The 21327-nt window shown below is 49.2% G+C and overlaps 1 protein-coding gene across 2 annotated transcripts in view; it reads right to left on the minus strand.

The window, feature by feature from the left end:
* The window catches only part of GNB1 (G protein subunit beta 1), an 89704-nt gene extending 70842 nt beyond the window's left edge, over positions 1-18862 (minus strand). The window contains exon 1 of one of the 2 annotated variants that reach the window (XM_025912082.2): positions 18606-18862. The gene's annotated coding sequence lies outside the window, so the exon portion shown is untranslated. The remainder of the gene's footprint in view (positions 1-18605) is intronic. The other variant, XM_025912081.2, reaches the window with a different exon arrangement.
* Positions 18863-21327: the final 2465 nt, after the last annotated feature.

The raw sequence follows: 21327 nt of genomic DNA on the forward strand, positions 1-21327 counted from the left end.
ACGGCCATTTGGAACCTCAGATGTTCTAAGCAGAGCTCCTGATCCCCGCTGGACAGCCAGCAAACCTGCCCCACCTATGCGGCCACATCCCAGCGGCCCACATCACCACCCTGAAGTCTACAAAGCAAACACTCGGGAGGCAGCCTAACTCTCTCCCTTGCCCCTTCGCCCAGACCACCAGCACCAGCACTCTGGCTGGTTCCACCTCCAGAGCAGATTGAAATCTACCCCTCTCTTCCCACCTCCTCACTCCACCCTTAACCAAGGCACATCATCTTTCATTAAATCCCTCCTTTAGCGGCGCCTGGGTGGCTCAGTCGGTGAAGCGGCTGACTTCGGCTCAGGTCATGATCTCGCAGTCCATGAGTTCGAGCCCCGCATCGGGCTCTGTGCTGACAGCTCAGAGCCTGGAGCCTGCTTCAGATTCTGTGTCTCCCTCTCTCTGCCCCTCCCCCATTCGCACTGTGTCTCTCTCTGCCTTTCAAATATGAATAAATGCTAAAAAAAAAAAAAAAAAAAAAAACAAACTTAAAAAAAAGTGCCTCCTTTAAATGATCTTTGCCTCTATTTTTTCCCCCAACAATCCATTCTTCACTCAGCAATCTGAACAATCTTAAAATTCACATCTTGTCACTTCCTGCTTAAACTCTTTCAATGGCTTCCCGCTGCACCAAGGAAAAATCCAAACTCTCTTCCATGGTGTGGTAACCACAATCTGCACTGTCCACACCAGGGCACTTCTGAAAGTCAAAGGCACTGACCAGACAGAACCACGGCTCGCCAAGCGCACACTGAAACCTGTTCTGGGCAAACTGGTGACCAAGGACATCTTCCCTCCAACATGCACGTCTACCACTCTGCTCCCTGGGCACTCCCCTTTGGCCAGGCATCCTCCCCACCTCAAGAACTCTGCAATCACTTCTTTCTACCCTCACCTACTTGGCTCTCTCTCACCCTTGAGGTGTCATCCACTCAGGAAGGTCTTCCCCAACTGCCCTAAACCACGCCCCTCTCCATCTAGTATCTGACAACACTCACCATAACGGTAGAAATTTGTTGTCTCCGCCATCAGAAAATCAGAAACTACTGCCCAGTACTTATTAACAAGCACAGTGTCTTTGCTCACAGTATTTGGCAAATATTTGCTAAATTAATTGAAACAAATTAATGTTCATTTTTAGAATTCACTCCACAGAAATCTTAATATTAACTGGACATCCTAAAGCAGGCAATTCTAAATGCCACTCTATCGAAAGATCTGTGGGTTTTAAAAAAATGCACCGATTCTTTGCAAGTCCTTCCATCAAGATCCAGAGTCTATTTCCCTATACTTACAGTGTGGACTGGACCTTGTAACTTGCCTTTAACCAACAAAATGCAGCTAAGGTGACGTTGTGTGACTTCTAAGCATGGCCTCAAGAAGCCTAGCAACTTCTGCTCCTGCCCTCTTGAAACTCAGCCACAAGACGGCTGGGCTGGCCTGCTGGAGAGGGCACGCGGAGAACAGAGGCACCCTGGCCAGAAGTCCACGCCGGTGAGGCCCAGGAAGCACAGACCCCAGCCCACCTGCCAGATGACTGCCAGTGCAACCGTGGGCACGGCCGACACCATGCAGAGCAGAGGCGAGCTCTCCTGGCTGAGCCCTGCCCTAGCACAAAGGTGAACGCGTGGTCATTGTTTTACGTCCTTACATTGGAGGGCAGTTTGTGGTTGTGCAGCGTAAGTAACTAACGTACGCCATGATGAATTTTTCGTCACTGCAGAAGGCATATCAGTTTAAGTCAGAGCTCTCAACACTGGCACTGCTGACATCTTGAGCTGCCCAACCCTCTGATGTGGAGTAGCAATCCTATAGCACACCCCAAGCTGTGACAACTACAAACGTCTCCAGACAAAAAGCAAGAGCAGAATGTTGTCTGCACCTCGAGGGGGACTGGCTCTTCCACAAGGGAAGGAAGGATTCATCACTTTGGGGGCATTCCTTGTGCAGTCTTCTGTTAACTTCAGATCTGGGCTGATACCTACGTATTCTTTTCCTCCTCGATTGCCAAAGGACAGTTAGTGAAACAGACACTCGTGGTGGCCTCTACCCAATCCTGCAAAGATTACCCACAAGGACTTTGCTCCTCTGTTCCCACAGGAGAAACAAGACAGATGCAAAACCAAAGTACCTCAAGGGCCCTTTCAGTTCAGTGCCTGACCCCCAACAGAGACTCAAATCCTAGCTTCTGGGTGAGCTCCAAAGACCACAGGAAGACATAAATAGCTAAAACTAGCCAAAACCAAGATCCCAGATACTTTAAGTACAGCAAGTTTAGGGACTGTGTATATTTTTAAAAAAAGGGGGGGGGTGTAAAATATTTAAAAGTAAATTTGACTGGGGGCACCTAGGTGACTCACTTGGTTGAGCCTCCGACTTCAGCTCAGGTCGTGATCTTGCAGTTTGTGGGTTCGAGCCTCGCATCGGCTCTCTGCTGTCAGCGTGGAGCCCTCTTCAGATCCTCTGTCCCCTTCTCTCTCTGCCCCTTCCCCTCTCACGTTCTCTCTCAATCTCTCTCTCAAAAATAAACATTAAAAAAAAGTAAATTTGACTAGCAAAATTCCAATTCTATATACAATATAAACTATTCTTTTTTTTAATGTTTATCTTAAGAGGGAGGGGGAGAGAGAGAGCACGCAAGAGTGCATGTGAGCTCGACAGTGGGGGAAGGGCAGAGAAAGAGACAATCTCAAGCAGGATCTGCGCTGTCAATGCAGAGACTGATGAGGGGCTCGATCCCATAAATTGCAGTATGACAACCTGAGCCGAAATCAAGAGCTGAACGCTCAACTGACTGAGCCACCCAGGCATCCCTGAACTATTCTTTTAAACATACATTTATCGCATCTGACAAGCACCCCAAGATTCACACGATATAGTTTCCCAACTAGACAGGCAAGGGTTGCTAAACAGAAGTACTGAAAGGACTTTAATTTCCCAAATTCTCACTCCGTATATGGAGACTTTTCCTCAAACCTCCCAAATTTCTACTAATGGCAGCCCAGACACAGTCTAGGACTGTGCTATCCAGTAGGGGTTGTTATTAGCCACATGTGGTTTTTTAAACTTAACTGTATTAAAACTAAATAAAACTAAAAGTTTCTTAGTCACCTGAGCCACGTCTCAAGTGCTCGATAGCCACACATGGCTAGGAGCTACCATACTGAACAACGCAGATCATAAAACATTCCCATCACAGAAAAGGAATTCTATCGTAGAAGGCTGATCTGAAAGATCAAAATTAAAAGCAAAGTAGAAAAAGCTTGTACTGGAGATGGAGAAACGTACCACTTCCAGGAGCAGAGCAGTCTCTCTTCCATCCAGAGCACTCACTGCTGCAGACCAACGCGTGTTCGGCCATTTAAAAACTAACATAGATGGGGTGCCTGGGTGGCTCGGTTGGTTAAGCGTCCGACTTCGACTCAGGTCACGATCTCGCGGTCCGTGAGTTCGAGCCCCACGTCAGGCTCTGTGCTGACCGCTCAGAGCCTGGAGCCTGTTTCAGATTCTGTGTCTCCCTCTCTCTCTCTGCCCCTCCCCTGTTCATGCTCTGTCTCTCTCTGTCTCAAAAATAAATAAACGTTAAAAAAAAAAAAAAAAACTAACACAGAGTCAAGAGGTATATAAATACCTACATGTTGCTAAGTTCTTTGTTTTTATTTTTAACATTTATTCATTTTTGAGAGAGAGCGAGTGAGCGAGCGAGCGAGCAGGAGCAAGGGAGGGGCAGAGAGATAGGGAGACACAGAATCCGAAGCAGCTCCAGGCTCCGAGCTGGCAGCACAGAGCCCCACGCGGGGCTCCAACTCACAAACCACGAGATGGTGACCCGAGCTGAAGTTGGCCGGCCGCTCAACTGACTGAGCCCCCCAGGAGCCCCAAGTTCTTTCAATCAGTACAGGAACAAGAGAAGTTCCTACAAGGCTGCTCTGCTGTTAAAAAAAAAAAGAATCGTGGGGTGCCTGGGGGGGGCTCAGTCGGTTGAGCATCCAACTTCAGCTCGAGTCACAATCTCGCGGTTTGTGAGTTAGAGCCCCGCGTCGGGTTCTGTGCTGCCGGCTCGAGCCTGGAGCTGCTTCGGATTCTGCGTCTCCCTCTCTCTCCGCTCCTCCCCCATTCATGCTCTGTCTCTCTGTCTCTCAAAAAGAAATACATGTCAAAAAAAAAAACCTTAAAAAAAGAATCGTTTACCCACTGACTTACAATTAATTAATTAATCTCAACAATTTTAGAAGCTTCCAATTTTATTACTGTTTTTAAGTTCGCCTTATCTAAATCTGGGAGCAAAATGTTTGGACTACAAGAGCTATTTTAAAGCCCTTCTTTCACAGCCTAAGGGAACTTCCTCAGAGTGCAGCCTGTTCCTCAGCAGCTCAGCCTCTTCCTGAATATGTCAAGTTTTAAGTGACAGGAAATGTGTGTTGGTCAGTTCCTTTATTTTAAGAAAATGTAAAGAGAGCATGATGGCCACTTATTGATTTAAAAAGCACGATTTCACCGCGTTCCCAATCAGCATCTGGCACCAAGACTCCTGGGCTGACTCCACCAATGCCTAGGAGATGCCCTCCCCACCCCCATCTCGTCTCTCAGGGTCCACAGCAGCCACCCCAAACCCAAATCCCATCAGCAGGAGACCCGGAGTCTTGCCAATAACTCTCTTACCCATTCTTGAGAAAACCACCCAGAACTTCAGGTCCTGGCTACATGGTCTCATAGGCCACTGTCCCCAAGCCTGACCGTGTGGCAGATTCGCTGGGGCACTGGTCTAAAATCCCCGAGTCCTGGGCTTACAGATGAACCGATGGACACTTCCAGGGAGTCAGATGCACAGAACCAGCCCTGCCCACATACACAGCCCAATGGAGGTGCCCTCTACTTCCAACCTGGGCCAGTTAGGGAAAAAAAAGAGGCAGGACTTTCACTATTCTGTCACTATATGAGATGAAATGCCATAAAGGTGGTTAAGTGTGGCCAATCAACGTGACTAGGAAGAGGGGTGACCAGGAAAAGCCTATGTGAGGAGGTGACACTCAAACTGAGACCTAAAAGGGTTAGTGACTCAGCACTGAAAACGGCAAAAGGAATGGAGATGTGGGGCTGACAAGCGGATGGATGGGTCTGTAGGTCAGAAAGGCTGGAGAGATAAATTTGAAAGTCATCAAAACCATCAGTAAACAGCCTTTAAAACAGACAACTGGGGTAGCCACCTGGGTGGCTCAGTAGGTTAAGCATCCAACTTCGGCTCAGCTCATGATCTTGCGTTTTGTGGGTTCAAGCCCCACGTCAGGCTCTGTGCTGACAGCTGACAGCCTGCTTCGGATTCTGTCTCCCTCTCTCTGCCCCTCCCCCACTCATGCTCTGTCTCTCTGTCTCTCTCTCTCTCTTAAATATAAACATTAAAAAAGAAAAAAAAAGACAATGGGAGCACCTGGGTGGCTCAGTCAGTTTAGCGGATGACTTCAATTCAGGTCATGATCTCACAGTTTATGAGTTTGAGCCTCGCGTCGGGTTCTGCACTGATGTCACAGAGCCTGCCTGAGATAGCGTGCGCTCTCTCTCTCTCTCTCTGCCTCTCCTCCATTTGCTCTCTCTCTCTCAAAATAAACAAACTTAAACAAAAAACAACAAAGAAAAAGACAACAGATGGGAACAGACATGATCACCGAAGGAGAGCCAAAGAACAGAAAGAATCCTAGACTCAAGATTGAGAAACGCCAGACAACTGAGAACATGCTGGCCAGGTAAAAGAGGAAACCTGGAAGGAAATCAAGAAGGACAAACAAAAGGTACGAAAGAGCCAGGAACTGAGAGAGGAGAGTGTTTCAAAGAGGTGGTGTTGGTCAACCCAGTTCAATGCCAAGAGGCAGAATATACTAAAAACGGGGGGAAAAAAAGTAAGACCATTTCGGAGTGCACTGTTACCTGAAGCAGAAGCAGAGAGGTGCTTACCAACAAGGAAAATGGAAATGAGATGGACAGATTCTCAAATGTTTTTTTCATCCCTTGACTCCACATTGACCGAAAAGCCCACCTCTATTCTTGAACTTTGCTTCTGTGAGAGACATCAAGAATCCTTATAAAACATTTAACTTTCCATTTAAGTTCTCTTGTGTTGGTTTCTTCAACTTGCAATGGAGAGTTCAGTTTACAAGTTTGGCCATGAAAGGAGGGTAAAGACGTGGCAAAGAAGGAGTTAGGAACCCTCAAGGAGAACAGGGTCAAGGATGAAGCTATAGGTAACTGCGGTGGGTTTTGGAACGGTATCCCCTCAAAATCACTATCCACCTGTAAATGTGACTTTATTTGCAAAAGGGTCTTTGCAGATACCATTAGTTAACTTCAAGTGAGGTCATGCTGGATTAGTGTAGGCCCTGATCCAATGACTGGAAACCTCGTTAAGAGCAGAGACGTATGCTGAGACGAAAAGGCCAAGCGAAGACAGAGGCAGAACCAGATTGCCGGCAACCACCAGAAGCTAGAAGGAAGCATCAGAGGAAGCTGCCCAGCCAACACCTTGGTTTCAGACTTCCAGCCTCCACAACTGTGAGAGTAAATTTGTGGTTTCAGCCCCTCAGTTTGCGATCATTTGTCATAGCACCCACAGGAAAATAATGGAGTTAACATTTGAAAGCCAAGCAGAGGAAGCCCTGAAAACCTTAATGAAGACGGCAACCACAGAGACAAGAGAGCACGGGCAGCCTGGAGAAGCACATGAGGAAAGGGGAAAAGCCAAGGGGCCACACATCCTAAGCAGCAGTGATACTGGACGCCAACGTGCCAGTTCTCGCACCTGCTAAGCAGAAGGGTGAACGTTTTGTTTGCACCATCTCATTTAAGCCTTCCAGGTACCCCAAGATGAGAACATGCGATAGAAGTAACTCACTCAAGGCCTCAAAGCTAAGCAGCAGCAGAACCAGGATGTCCAACACATGGGTAGAGCTAATCTGCAGTGGAAAGAAAGGACAATCTTTGCCATGTAGTTCATGTTTTCAAATACGAGTAACATTCAGAAATACACATAATATGCAACAAAGTAGAAAAATTAGAATGAAAATATCCATGCAGTGATCCCCAATCTGGGGGAAAAACATCTCTGCACTTCTACGTGTGAACAATACAAAACAAACGTATGAATATAATATACATAGAGGTGTCTGGGTGGCTCAGCTGGTTAAGCAGCCGACTCTTGATTTCAGCTCAGGTCATGATCTCATAGTTCATGATATTGAGCCCCACGCGTCAGCCTGTTTGGGATTCTCTCTCTTGCTCTCTGCCCCTCCCCCACCCACATTCCCTCTCTCTCTCCCCCCACAATGAATAAACTTCTAAAAAAGTGAATATAAATAATACATAACAAATGAAATATAACAATCTTCTTTCCTGATAGAGAAATCATATTCTCCCTCATTTTATAGTCCTCATTTTCTATAATAAACATACTAAACATTTTATTTTTAAAATGTAAAAGTTAGGGGTGCCTGGGTGGCTCAATTGGTTAAGCGTCCACTCTTGATTTTGGCTCAGGTCATGATCTCAGGGTTGTGAGATGGAGCCCCTGCTTAAGGTTTTCTCTTTCTCTCTCTCTCTCTCTCTCTCTCTCTCTCTCCCTCCCTCCCTCTCTCTCTCTACCCCTCCCCGGCTTGCATTCACAAGGTCACTCACACACTGTAAAAATAAACAAAAATAACATAAAATAAAAAAATAAAATAAAATGCAAAAATTAAAGATTAAAATGGATTTACTGAAAAGGGCATCTTTATAAAAACAACGGGAACGGGAAGAAAGATCTTCAGAGGATGAGGACAGGATACAGAATTGAAGCAGTGGAAACAGATTGCCTGCCTGAGGAGTGGCCAGAGAAGATACCAAGATTAACTAGGGGGTTAAGTTATATAAGACTTAGTCACGTTAGGGGCGCCCGGCTGGCTCAGTAAGAAGAGCATGCAACTCTCGGTCTCAGGGTCATGAGTTCAAGCCCCATGTTGGGTGTAGAGATTATTTAAATAAAAATAAAACTTAAAAAAAAAACAGACTTGGTCATTTAGTCATGTCTGAAGGTCGAACAGAACCCTTGAAGAAGAAACTAAAGATAAAACTGTTGGTAAATATGTTTTCAAGCGGAAGGATCTTCCCTTTAATAATACATGAAGGAGCAGATGCCCACACAGAAGTCTTCTGAGATGAAAGGGAAAGGGAAACAGCTCATGTTGGAGGGTCCACAGTGTAAGAATTAAGAGCTCTGGAGGCAAATGACTCAGGTTCAAATATGGGTTCTACTGCCTGCGCCCTCCATCCATTAAGCCAGCTTTGAAATGTGGCTATTCACAGTACCCACCTCCAAGTTGATGTGAGTTCTTACCACGGTGCCTGGCACCGTAGGCACCCACAAACCTGAACTAACAGCACCAGGATCATCACCAACAGGGCAAAATGGCAGGCCATCTACTGCCAATGGAATGCCAAGTGGAGGTCCCGGAGGGTCAAGGTTTGAAGGGATTCATTTCAACACGGAAATCCTAAAGTACTTCTCCCAACATACTTCATGTAAACCGTGAGCTCATGACCTGAGCCAAAGCCGGCTGCTTAACCGACTGAGCCACACAGGCTCCCCATCGACCTCCTTCCTTAAAATGAAATTCTGAAGGGGCACCTGGGTGGCTCAGTGGGTAGAGCATGTGACTTTTGATTTCAGGGTTGTAAGTTAGAGCCCCAGGTCGGGTGCAGAGATTACTTAGAAGACTTGACTTTGGCTCAGGTCATGATTTCACAGCTCAGAAGTTCGAGCCCCAAGTCAGGCTCTATGCTAACTGGGCAGAGCCTTCTCGGGATTCTCTCTCTCTCCGCCCCTCTGCTCTTGCTCTCTCTCTAAATAATTAAAACAAATTTTTTCGTAATAATAAAATGAAATTCTAGGGCCCTGCTCTCTCTGCCTTCCTTCTCAGCACAGCCTTTCCCACCACCTGACAGGTGTCCCTCTCCCAGGGTGGAGTCGTGTCTCTCCTGGCCCCAACAGCAGCTGCTCCCAGGCACCGATCAGCCCCCAGAATAAGCAGACCACTGCCGCTCCCCGCTCCAGCCCCCTTCCTCTCCACACCTGACAATGCCAGGCTACTCTATCCGAAATCGGGTGGAATGGAGCCTTCCCTCCTCACACGCCTCTCCACCCCTTTGCTTCAGAGCCTCCCACACCCCACTGTCACTCCTCGGCCCCGGGGAATCTTGGCATTGAATAGTCCCAGTCTACTTCTCAGCCAGATTTGCTACTCTGTCCAACCCACCCCACCCCCACCCAAGACTGTCCTCCGTTCCAATGCTGTATTCTGATATTCTCCCAACTTCTGGTCACTCCTTCAGGAGCTTCTCTTCCTCTCAAGCTGCACCAATGGGTTTTCAACCTTTACAGAAATCTCTGGGTTCTTCTCCCCAGGAAAAGGCACAATCCTACACCTGTAATGCTGCAAACAGCAGGGGAAAGGGGAGACACAGTGCCTGTCTCCAGTCCCGCAGTCACCCTGGGCCAGTGCCCTAGATGTGGCCCAGCTGGTTTAACCACTACACTGCTCTCCAAATCCCTGCTGTTCAGATAGCTTGGTCTCAGGCTCCCTCCACACTCTTAATTACTGAAAATCAGAGGGCTTTTGTCCCTGTGGGTTATATCTATATATACTTACTATGCTAGAAATTAAAACACAAAGGTTTTCAAAACGTTTAATAAGCCTATTACATGTTGCCATAAAGAACATTTTTTCAAAAAATAACTAAGAAGTAATCTGATGAAAAGACAGCAGTATTTTACATTTTATTTAGCCTACCTGTTTTAATGTCCACCTCAAGAGGAGAGAGCTAAATTCTCACATCTGTTTCTTTTTTGTTTAATTTTTGTTTTATTTGAGAGAGAACAGGCACAAGTGGGGGAGGGGGAGGGAGAGAGGGGGAGAAAGAGAATATCCCAAGCAGGCTCCACACTGTCAGTACAGAGCCCCACGAATACTCCCGAACTGCAAGATTATGACCCGAGCTGAAGCTCAACCAACTGAGCCACCCAGGCACCCCTCTCACATCCGCTTCTGCAATCTGCTGCAGTAATGTCTTGCTTTGGTTGTAGTATATGAGGACAATTCAGTCTCACACAGACACACAGTTGGAAAAGGAAGGAGTATTTTAACAGACATTTCTTTTTTTTTTTTTTTTTATCTTTAACGTTTATTCTTTATTACTGAGAGAGACAGAGCGCAAGCAGGGGAGGGTTAGAGAGAGAGGGAGACACAGAACCCGAAGCAGGCTCCAGGCTCCGAGCTGTCAGCACAGAGCCCGACAGGGGGCTCAAACTCAGTCCGCGAGATCGTGACCAGAGTTGAAGTCGGATGCTTGACCGACTGAGCCACTCAGGCGCCCCAACAGCCATTTCAAATAAACATGCAGTCTCCTCTGATACTACATCAAAACTTGACAAGTGGGTAAGCATCCTAAAGGGAAGTTTTGATGTGGAATCTGAAACTGTGTCAATTAATTTTTAATACCATTACATCTTAAATTCCGTGGGATTTGTGCTCTGAATGGATCTTTCACCATCTGTGAGTTTGTAGCATCACACACAGGCCATTGGGAAACTACCAGTTCACTGAATTAAGCAAATCTTCCAAATGTTGACACATTTCATTACATAATATTAAAAAGAAACATTCCTAAGTACCATCACCTACAAGAAAAGTCTTTAAATACTGGGAAGCTGTCAAGCTCATGATAGCAGAATCAAGTTTTCCAAAATTCTAATTTCCATCTGAAAGCTCAGATTTCATCACTGCCAACAATACTGTCAGTAATGTTCCTTGAAATATCTGGTTTGCTTCGTTAATTTTCAGAAAGTATCTGCCATACAAAAACCCCTGTCTAAACGGCCATCCCTTTCTGCCAGCTCTTCCTCCAGTGCTGTGTGTGGCACAGTCCAGGAGAGGCTGTTGCCGTTGGGGTGCACTCGCGCTTTAGGCCTAGTTCCCATTTTGCCTCACAGACGGGAAGAAAACAGGTATCGGGGTTAAAGTATAATAATATTTCCTTTTATGCTTCATCAGATATTAAACTGGATTTCTCTAAACACAAGTTCATGATGATGAAGAATACTATGACTACAATAAATACTAGAACTGGTTTCATACCACAGCCCTGATTTGTGTTGAACAACTAGCAGTTTAACCTACCACTGCTCGTGTGCCATCAATGCAAACGTCAACACAGTGAAAGTCAAATAGCATCTTAATGACTGTATAAGTAGCTTTGATGGAATGGGTCCTGAAAGGGGTTTCAGGGACCCACAGGAGTCACAGATCAGACTTTGAGGGGGCACCTGGGTGGCTCAGTCGGTAGAGCATGCAACTCTTGATCTTGGGGTTGTGAGTTCAAGCCCCATGTTGGACGTGGAGTTTACTTAAGAAAAATCTATTAAAATTAAAAATAAAAAAATCTGGGGCGCCAGGGTGGCTCTGTCAGTTAAGCATCAGACTTAGGCTCAGGTCATGATCTCACGGTTTGTGGGTTCGAGCCCCGCCTTGGGCTCTGTGCTGACAGTTCGGAGCCTACAGCCTGCTTCAGATTCTGTGTCTCCCTCTCTTTGCTCCTCCCTCCCCTCGCTCATGCTCTGTCTCTCAAAAATAAATAATAAATGTTAAAAAAATTTTAATAAAAAATAAAAAATAAATCACAGATCACACTTTAAGACTCCCCCCCCCCCCCCCCCGCGGCTCCTAGTAATCTTTATTTCCAAAACTTCCATCACCATCTAAATACTGTTAACTCTGAAAGGCCCGCCTCCCAATTCAGACCACTCCTCCAGAGCTCCACATTCACATATTCAAAATCCAAATATTTCGGGGCGCCTGGGTGGCGCAGTCGGTTAAGCGTCCGACTTCAGCCAGGTCACAATCTCGCGGTCCGTGAGTTCGAGCCCCGCGTCGGGCTCTGGGCTGATGGCTCGGAGCCTGGAGCCTGTTTCCGATTCTGTGTCTCCCTCTCTCTCTGCCCCTCCCCCGTTCATGCTCTGTCTCTCTCTGTCCCAAAAAAATAAATAAAAAAAGTTGGAAAAAAAAAAAAGTTAAAAAAAAAATCCAAATATTTCTCACGCGTCCTGTTTCAGAGACTTGGTAATACTGTAATGTACCAAACTTCTAGTCTTCATGGAGCTTAGAACTGGCAGGGAGATCAGCACAAGGACTAGGAAAGCAGAGCAGGTTAAAAATGGTTGAGATTAGTGGCTCTGTCTCTCTCTCTCCGGAAAATAAATAAACATTAAAAAAAAGATTTTTTTAAATGGTAGAGATTCATGAGATGAGAGAACACCCTCTGAGGAGGGAGTCCACGAACAAAGACCTGAATGAAGGAGTGAACAGTACAAGGAACCTCTGGGAGAAGAGCTTTACAGCAGAAAGCTTAAGGCTGAGCCACCCTTGCTGGAGGCCATGGGAATGCCTCAAGAGTCCTCAAACTCAGCTCACGCCCCACCCCCCCAGCTCCTGCTCCTTATTTCAGTAAATGCCAAATAGCCATCCAGATGCCCAGGACAGAGACTCCTGAGGTCATTTTCTCTTGTTACCTTCCATTCAGTCGCCCCATCTTTCAGTCACCAGCTTTACCACCCCAGTCCAGACGCCTTCATCTCTACACCAAGCACCCCATTCAGGAGCCCTGACCATAGTCTTCCTTTCTCATCTGAACACTCTCCAAGCTCAAGTACCTACCATGCCATGGTCCTGATTAGGTCAATCTGCTTTTTTTTTTTTTTTTTTAATTTTTCTAATGTTTTTGTGAGAGGGGGGCGGGTGGGATACAGAGTGTGAGCAGGGGAGGGGCAGAAAGAGAGGCAGACACAGAATCTGAAGCAGGCTCCAGGCTCTGAGCTGTCAGCACAGAGCCCCATGCGGGGCTCAAACACACCAACCATGAGATCACGACCTCAAAGTTGGATGCTTAACCGACTGAGCCACCCAGGCGCCCCTCAATCTGCTCTTTGAAACTCTTTAAAGGCTCCCTAGAGCCCTTGAGGTAAAAGTGCAACTCTTTCCTAAGACTGTGAGCTCTCAGTGTCCATTTCTTACCACCCTCCAGCCCTTTGGAACTTCCATCCCCGGATGAGCTGTTGTGCTCTCTTTCATTCTGATAAGGAATCACTGAGCACCTACCACTACCACGCAATAGACGCTGTTCTGGGTGGAGACACAGGGAGTGAAGGAGGCCAATCGGTGGCTGCATGAGAAACACACCATCTCCCCCACCTTGGAACACTCCTTCCTTCCCCTCCACCCGCCAAGTGCATGGCAGACACACTCCAGATATACGGTGCTTCAGGTCTCAACTTAAAACACACTTTATTTCTGAGAAGCAGTCACTGTACCCTAGCTGACCCTGTAACCCACTGCCCGTGCATTTCTCCTTTGCATTTCTGCTTGTGAGGCTCTCTATCAAACAATAAACTCAGTGAGGCCCTGGGCCACGCCCACTCTATGGCAGTTTATAGCCTCAGCACCTACCAGACAAGGTACTGAATAAGCACTTGTTAAACCAATTTCCAGTTATAGTATTCATAAGAATATATGAAAAATATTTCATTATTACTGTCATTAATTGGCAAATCAAGGGACACCAAAGTTTTGTAAAATCAAAACAAGTCATCATTCAGGCTGTGGTGAAATCTTTAAAAAAAAATAATTCTGCCAGTTTTCAAAATGGATCAAAATTCAAATAGGATCCAAATTTCAAATAGGATCAAAATTCTACTATAAAGGTAAAGAAAGTCCTTCAAGAAAAGCAAACAATGTGAGAAGACTCAGGAGAAAGTGTGGTGGTAAATAAATGACAGGGATTTGTAAAGACAGCTGACACATATGCTCCGTACCCCAAATTAATGATATTCCTCGGGAACCATTTGGAAGAAAGAAAAAACAAATCTTTCAGTAAGCTGTCTTCTTACATTATCTAACATGATCACGGTTCAGGAAATTTTTACAAAGCAAGGCCACCAGCAGCAGAAATGGCTAATGGGCGTCCTGTGGGCAAGGCGCTGCTCGAAGAGCTTCACACATCTGTCAACTAACAGCCACCCTAGGAAGGAGGGCCATTATTAAATCATAACCTTTTATCAGTGGCAATATAGGTTCAACTGAATAATCTCTTTAAAATTACCCCAGATAACCCTGACTTGATCTTTTATTTACTTTTTTTATTTCTTAAATTTACATCCAAGTTAGTTAATACATAGTGCAACAATGATTTCAGAAGTAGATTCTTTTTTTTTTTTTTTTTAAGTAAGCTCTACCTCCAATGTGGGGCTCAAACTCACACCTCGAGATCAAGAGGGGTGAGCTCTACCAACTGAGCCAGCCAGATGCCCCCTGTCTTTTAAATCCATGCGTGTAGAAATGGTTTTCCCCAGGGGCACCTGGATGGCTCAGTTAGGCATCCAACTTCAGCTCAGGTCTCGATCTCAGAGTTCATGAGTTCGAGCCCCACATTGGGCTCTTTGCTGTCAACACAGAGCCCGCTTGGGATCCTCTGTCCCTCTCTCTGCCCCTCCCCCGCTGGTGTTTTCTCTCTGAATAAACAAACTTAAAAAAAATGGTTTTGCGCAGAAATTCTAATTTTAAAAAATTTAATATTTCAAAAAGTCAAATAAGCAGATACTTAAGTCTTAAAAAAAGAGAGAGAGAGAGAGAGAGAGAGAAAGAAAAAGAAAACAACACTGCTCTACAAAACGGGAAGCTTTTCTAGATCACTGGAGGCCAGCAGTAATTTCTTTCCATCGATTACTGTGGCACCTAATGCCAGGCAGGCACTGCCACAAGGACAGGAGGGCTAAAAGGTTTAAAAAGCTTTCAGCATTCCACTAAATCCTCCGACCAATCTGAAGGTCTATAGATTGTCTATATTTCCTAAATAAGAGTTCTGGAACAACACCCACAGCTTTAAAAAGAAATGGTATTCTTTTCTTTTTTTCCCAGAATAGTCAACATGATGCCGAGTTACTCAATGTATACACACCCCCACACACACACTTAGACCGCCCTTCCTTCCAGTGTCACAAACGCGTCTGTCCGTTTGTGAAATGCGTATCTGACCTGTTTCAATCTAAGCTTGCTTTTACCCCTTCACTTCATGTTCACAAAACCAAACACTTAACTGGCCCATCTGCTTCATAATTTCTCTAACCACAGAGCAATGAATGCAAACCTGAGATCAGAATTTTTCCCAGCGTTAAAGGAGTTGAAGATTTTTTGTTCATTGCCTTACTGGACTTACACTAATAGGGGTTTCAAAATAATATAGCATGCCATATGGTCAAGCCGAGATAATAAAATTGAGGATATCTGTTACCAATCCACTAATGCTTTTCAAAGCCAAAGTCTGTAGACAGTAAGAATTTAATCCAATTTGGAAAGCAACATGAGCCAGAAAAACCAACACGGGCAGAGAGAAAAAAAACAACCCAATGAAGATAGATGCCAATACCGCAGGTCTAAAATCAAATCAGTGTTACTCATTAAAGTATGTATTCGCTAAAAAGCCAACTGATGGTAGGTAAGTCTACAGATATCCTAAAGACCTTTCTCAAAGCTATTGGGAGAAATACAACTTTTTCAATCAAACCAATGGACAACAGAAATTTTTAGCAATGTAACAGAACAAAGCTTTAAGAAATAAGTTAACTCCTCATAAAATCAGTCCCTTTCTTTCTCAAGCTGTCGCTAGAAGTCTACCAAGGTGATTCAAGCTTTGCAATCAAAGTCACTAAGCATGAAAAAATCTGAAGAGGTTTTAAGTTTTAGTCCTTAAAAAAAGACAACACATTATTCTGCAGGCTTTTAACACTCTTTTAAATCTGTTTAGAGATTAAAATTAAATTTGAGGAAACTTACTTCAACCCCCCCCCCCAAAAAAAAACAGAAGTAACTCAAAATATCAAACCAAGAAATCTTTCCTAAGGTATCATGAATGTTCTTCAGTGGACATTAAATGATTGAGCACCTCTTTGGTGATCTAAATACAGCCCTGCTGTGAACTCCAGTACCTTACTGGAGGACAGGCTTTTGTCTGATAGGTGTGTTCATTTAAGAAAGTGTCAGTTCTGAGTCAAAACTGCATGAACGATCTCCTCCATACACATTCATTCCAGCAGATGAAATGTAGCCCTAACACTGGTTCCCCAGCAGAAAGAAATGGGAATAAGCCACAGGCACAGTCACAAAACTTAACTTTGCTTTCCCAAATTCTCACTAAGAAAACCTTGTAGCACTTACAATGCCTGCGAGGCCGGGAGCACTAACCTCGGGACAGACTTGCAGTCGGGCCTCACAGCCACCAAAGACTGGAGACCTCACCCCCACCCCCCACCCCCTACAGGGTCTGACGAGTTGGCCTCTAATGAACCATCCCAGTTGCTCTCCATTTCTGGCCAACTCTAGTCTTAGAGAGTTCAATCAAGCCAAAAGCTACCATCCAATTGTGCTGTGTGGAGGTTCTCAGACTGTTTCCATGTTGGTGGCACCAACTCTGTCCCCACCCACACACCCAATATTAGTAAGGAAGCAAAAAAGGAACTGCCTATTCACTTTCTTGTTGCAATATATACTTTCCGGAAGAATCTAGAATAGACTCTATCTACCTTAGCAGAATTCAGACGAAGACCTTACTTCTCTACCTCCAAAAAAGATTAAAGCTTCAAGTCCAAAAGCAAAGAATTCATGTAAAAATCTTACTGCTAACACTCTAAAGACCTTACCCACTGTCTAGACTTAAAAGGAACTTCTTACAAAGCTAATACTACTTCCATTTACTTGGTAATCATAAAAATAATCTACACGTTTTCTTAGTTAATAATCAATCTCATAAGCAGCTGCTTAATCATCAAATATTGAGATCACTGTTATCAGATGGATTGTAAAACGAAAACACACACAAAAAACACCCCCCAACTAAAACCACAGTTTAAGAGGTCTACATCGTTGACACACAAATTCAGTCATGTATTCTGTAGCTGTCAATGTCCAGTAACTTCCCTCCCCAACATAAAAATTCATACATAGCTGTTTTTCTTCGGTAAATGAAATCTCACAATCCAAACTAAAAAGCTTCCACAAAGAGGAATTAAGTAGATACAGCCAGTACTACTTCCGTATGTAACTATATAATTTAAAGGACTTAAGACACGCTTCAATACCTTCTGAACCTAACATAATAGGCAAGGAAAAATACGGGGGGTGGGGGGGGTGTCTTCAAAAGTCCAATGGCTCAGCCACCACCCGGGTGGAATTTTCAGCTCAACTCCTCCCCCACCCCCACCGTTGCCACCGAAAAGCTCGCAGGGCGAAGGGCGACACGCAGCCCGGGGTCACTTCCTCCCTCCCTCCCACCCTGGCCCTTCTAAATAATGTAAATGGGGCCCAAAGCACAATCGGGGCGCAGGCGGCCGGGAGCGCGCGGCGGCTGACAATGGCAGCGGCGGCGACGCGCCATCTTGTAGCGGGGCCTGGCCCGAGCCATTCATTCGGCGCGGGGGCGCGGGGGCGCGCGGACCCCGGCCCGGCCCCGCCGCGGGGGCCGCCGCCGCCGCCGCCCGGCCTCCCGGGCCCCCCGCCCCGCCCCGCGGGCTCCGCGCCCGGCGAGGGGAAAACGACGACGGGCTCGCGACGGGGCTGCCTCCCACTTTTCGGTGAAAACGAAAATAGCCGAGGATCGCACCGTTCGGTCCTCCCGGCACAGCTCTTTGTTTCTGCCTTAAATCCACCCCGAATTGCCACCCGCGGGCAGCCGCTGGCCGGGCCTCAGCTTCCTCATTTCACTGTCCCCCTTTCTTCATCGTGTCACCAGCAAGCACTAACTTCAAAGTCCCCAGAAAAGGTGTATTTAAAACAGCGTTTCTCCGAGGCAAGAGACGAGCACCTCGACCCCCTGCAGAACCCCGCCGCTCCCTTTGTTCTCGCGGCCCCGACCCGGCCGGCCTGCAGACCCCGGCCCAGCGCACCTCCGCCCCGGCCAGCCTCCGGCGCACAGCCCCCAGTGAGATCGGGCCGGATCGGACCGGGGACCCCGACCCAGGACCCCGGACTCCGGGTCCCAGACCGCGGACCGCGACTCAGCACCCAGGACGGCGGACCCCGACCCGGGACCCCAGACCGAGAAGCCAGGACCGCGGGCTTGGAACCAGGACCCCGCAGAACGCGGATCGCAGACCTGGCCTCAGGGTCCCAAGCCCCCGCCCCAAGACCCTAGCCTCCAGCCCCTCCGACCCCGGCCCCAGGGCCCGAAATCCGGACCCTGATCCCGGCCAGAGAGCCCAGACCCCGGCCGCACATCCCGAGCCCCGGACCTGGGACACCGGACCACCGCCCAGACCCCGGCCCCAGCCGAGGCCCGCAGGGTCCCCGCCGGCTCCCGGCCCGCGACCCCACCCGGGCGGGGCAGGAAGACGCGGCCCCGCGGCGGGGTGGGGGCGGGGAGGGTGGGGGCGGGGCGGCTCCTGGCAGGCGACTGTGGGGAGGGGCCGTGGCCCGGGTCGCGGGGCAGGGGCTGCCGCGCTCACCTCGTCCCGCCTGACGCGCCCGCGCCCCGCCGCCTCAGCCGCCTCAGCCGCCTCAGCCGCCTCGGCCGCCGCTCTGGAGGTGGTCGCGCTCGGGCCGCTCCGCGGGCGCTGCGGGCAGGTGCGCCGGCGAGGCTCGGTCCGGTCCCGCGGCGGCTGTTCCACTCCCGCGCCCGCGCCCGCTCCCGCTCCCGCTCCCGCTCCGCCGCCGCCTCCGTCCGCCCCTCAGACGCCTCCAGCCATCGGGATGGGCGCGGCGGCCCCTGCCCGCAGCCTCGGGAAACCCCACGCCGCGTCACCGCGCACGTCGCGCGCGCACGCACGGCCCGGCCGCGGCCCCGGCGCGCGCACGCTCGCGCGCTTCCTCCCTGCGCCCACCCCGGGAGCGTGCGCGAGCGCCTTAAAGGGGCCGCGCTGGCCGTAGGAGAACGGGCTCCGGAAGGCACCCCCCCACCCCCCACCCAGCCCTGGTGGCCCAGGCACCAGCCTCGCTGGTGGCCCAGGGACTGCGCGGGGAGCCCTGAGCTAGCCTGGGCCGACCCGCTCGCTTCCCCGCCAAGTGGATGTGAGTGGAGGCCGCAGGACCAGAGGTGGGGACTGTCTCGACCCCACACCCGTGTCCCATAGGCGCATCCCGCACACGTGCCGAGTACTCCCGCCTGGCATCCTGCACCCTGCATTCAGTACCCTGCACTTGCACTCTGCATTCGGCACCCCACATCTGCACTCTGCACGGGTACCCACAGGTGCACACACCCAACCCAAGCCAGCCCTCAGGCCTGGGGGTGCAACCGAGCTGACCAAATCCCAGAGGGACCCCTGCTCGACCGGGGCCGCCTCCGCAGATGCCCAGCCTCTGCTCACCCAGGAGTGGACGCCCGCCACCCGCTGGACGGGGCCGGTCCTGGGGCTCATGGGAGCTTGGGCAGGTGTGAGCAGTGTGGCCTCGGGAGGTCAAGCCCAAGGCACTTCTCTTGGGAAGGGCTGCCTGGGCAGGGACGTGTGACCACCGAAGAGTGTCGGGAGGGAAACGCATGGCCGACCTCCGCGAAGGCCGCTGAGAAATGAAGCCCCTCTGGTGGGGTCAGGTAGGAGGAGGACATGGGTCATATGTGCTCAGCCTGTAGACACCCCCAGGAAAGTCAGTGGAATAGTCCCCAACCACCACCTCTTTCTTTCCAGCTGACCCCTGGCTCCCCGGTTGCAACAACCACGCACCCACTGCCTTCCTCCCTTCAGAGCCTGCAGTCCCTGACCCTAATCAACCCAGGCCAGATGCAGGCCTCTGCTCCTCCCGGCCTGTGTGTAATCCTTCCAGCAGGGAGCCCATACCCTCCCACCCAGGTGTGGGCTGCATTCGTGGTCCCGCCCCCTCCCACTCTGTGGGGCCTTCCTGTCAGCATTCAAGCATGTCCCCATCATTCCTAGAGCCCTTCTCCTCTCCTGGCACAGGATATTCCCGGTTCAATTTAGACCCTCCCTGCCCAGCCCTGAGCTCAGCCATTTCTGCAAGAAGTCCTGGTTCCTTTTAGTGGGGAGTGGTGTTTAGAAGCCAGGATCAGGGCTGCAGGTGTACTCAGTTACTGGAGTACCATTGCTTCAGCAGCAGGAGCTGGGGAGTGTATATATGCACAAGCATACATGTACATGCACACGCACAAAGTACCCCCCCCCAATATAACCAATCTCCCGTGATTGCCGCCACCCTCCTCACCCCACACGGGCTCTGACCTCCTCTAGGTCACCACAGTCCCCGCGGCAGCAGGGATGTCCACCTTGCTCAGCAGACATGACAGTTCCCATTGCCCCTCCCACAACGTCCAGGTTCCTCTGCCCTTGCTGTCCTGCACTCTGACCCCCCTCTGCTCCTTAAACACACAGATCGCCACATCTACCCTCTGGCCTTTTGCCCTTGTGACTCCATCTGCCCCGGAGGGTCTCCCCCATAACCTCCCGTCACCTCCACAGAGAGGTCTCCCCCGGTCTCTGCCCCAGTGGCTCGTTGGCCACATTTCTCTTCAGAGCTCTCATTCCTGAGACCTCACATGGTTCGTTTGTGGGCTGCTTTCTCCTTGCCCATCTCCCCGGCTGAAGATGGCACTAACTCCCTTGCCCGCTGTTCTACCTGACAAGTAGGGCATGAGGTGCACAGTGGGTCCTCGGGGGACGTTTATGGGATGGGTGCAAGGTGTGCGGGTGATGCTCTGTGATCTGAATGAGACGGACAAGACTCAGCATGAGGACCAGATGGCAGGGGAGTGGGCAAGTTTGGAACCGAATGGTCACTGTGTCCAGGACAAGGCCCTGGGGACTCTGTGGCATTGCCCACTGCTCCAGAGGAGAGGTGCGTGATGCGTAGTCGGAAAGATGAGCGTCCTGGGCGTTGGCAGGCGCGTCCCAGAAGCAATGGACCCAAGGCCGCAGACTCAGGGTCAGTGACATTCCTCTGAATCCAGCAGGTCTGATGCCAGCTGTCAGTGCCCACCTAGGTCCAGGACTTAGAGAAGTGGAAATGTGGAGGGAGAAGAGGAAAATGAGGCAAGAAAGGAGGGGGAAAGGAGGAGGAGAAGGAGGAAGGGGGTGGGGGGGTAGGGCCAGCAGCAGAGCAGAAGGAAATGGGCAAGGGGGTGAGTGGTCTCTGTGAAGACCTGAGCACTCCTGTGGGGATGGGAGGGGGGCCTGGGGGACCCTCAGAACGCCCACCTCCCCAGCCGGGATCCCTTCA

Source organism: Puma concolor, chromosome C1 (genome assembly GCF_028749965.1).
Source record: "Puma concolor isolate L17-30 chromosome C1, mPumCon1.1.hap2, whole genome shotgun sequence".
NCBI lineage: Eukaryota > Metazoa > Chordata > Mammalia > Carnivora > Felidae > Puma > Puma concolor.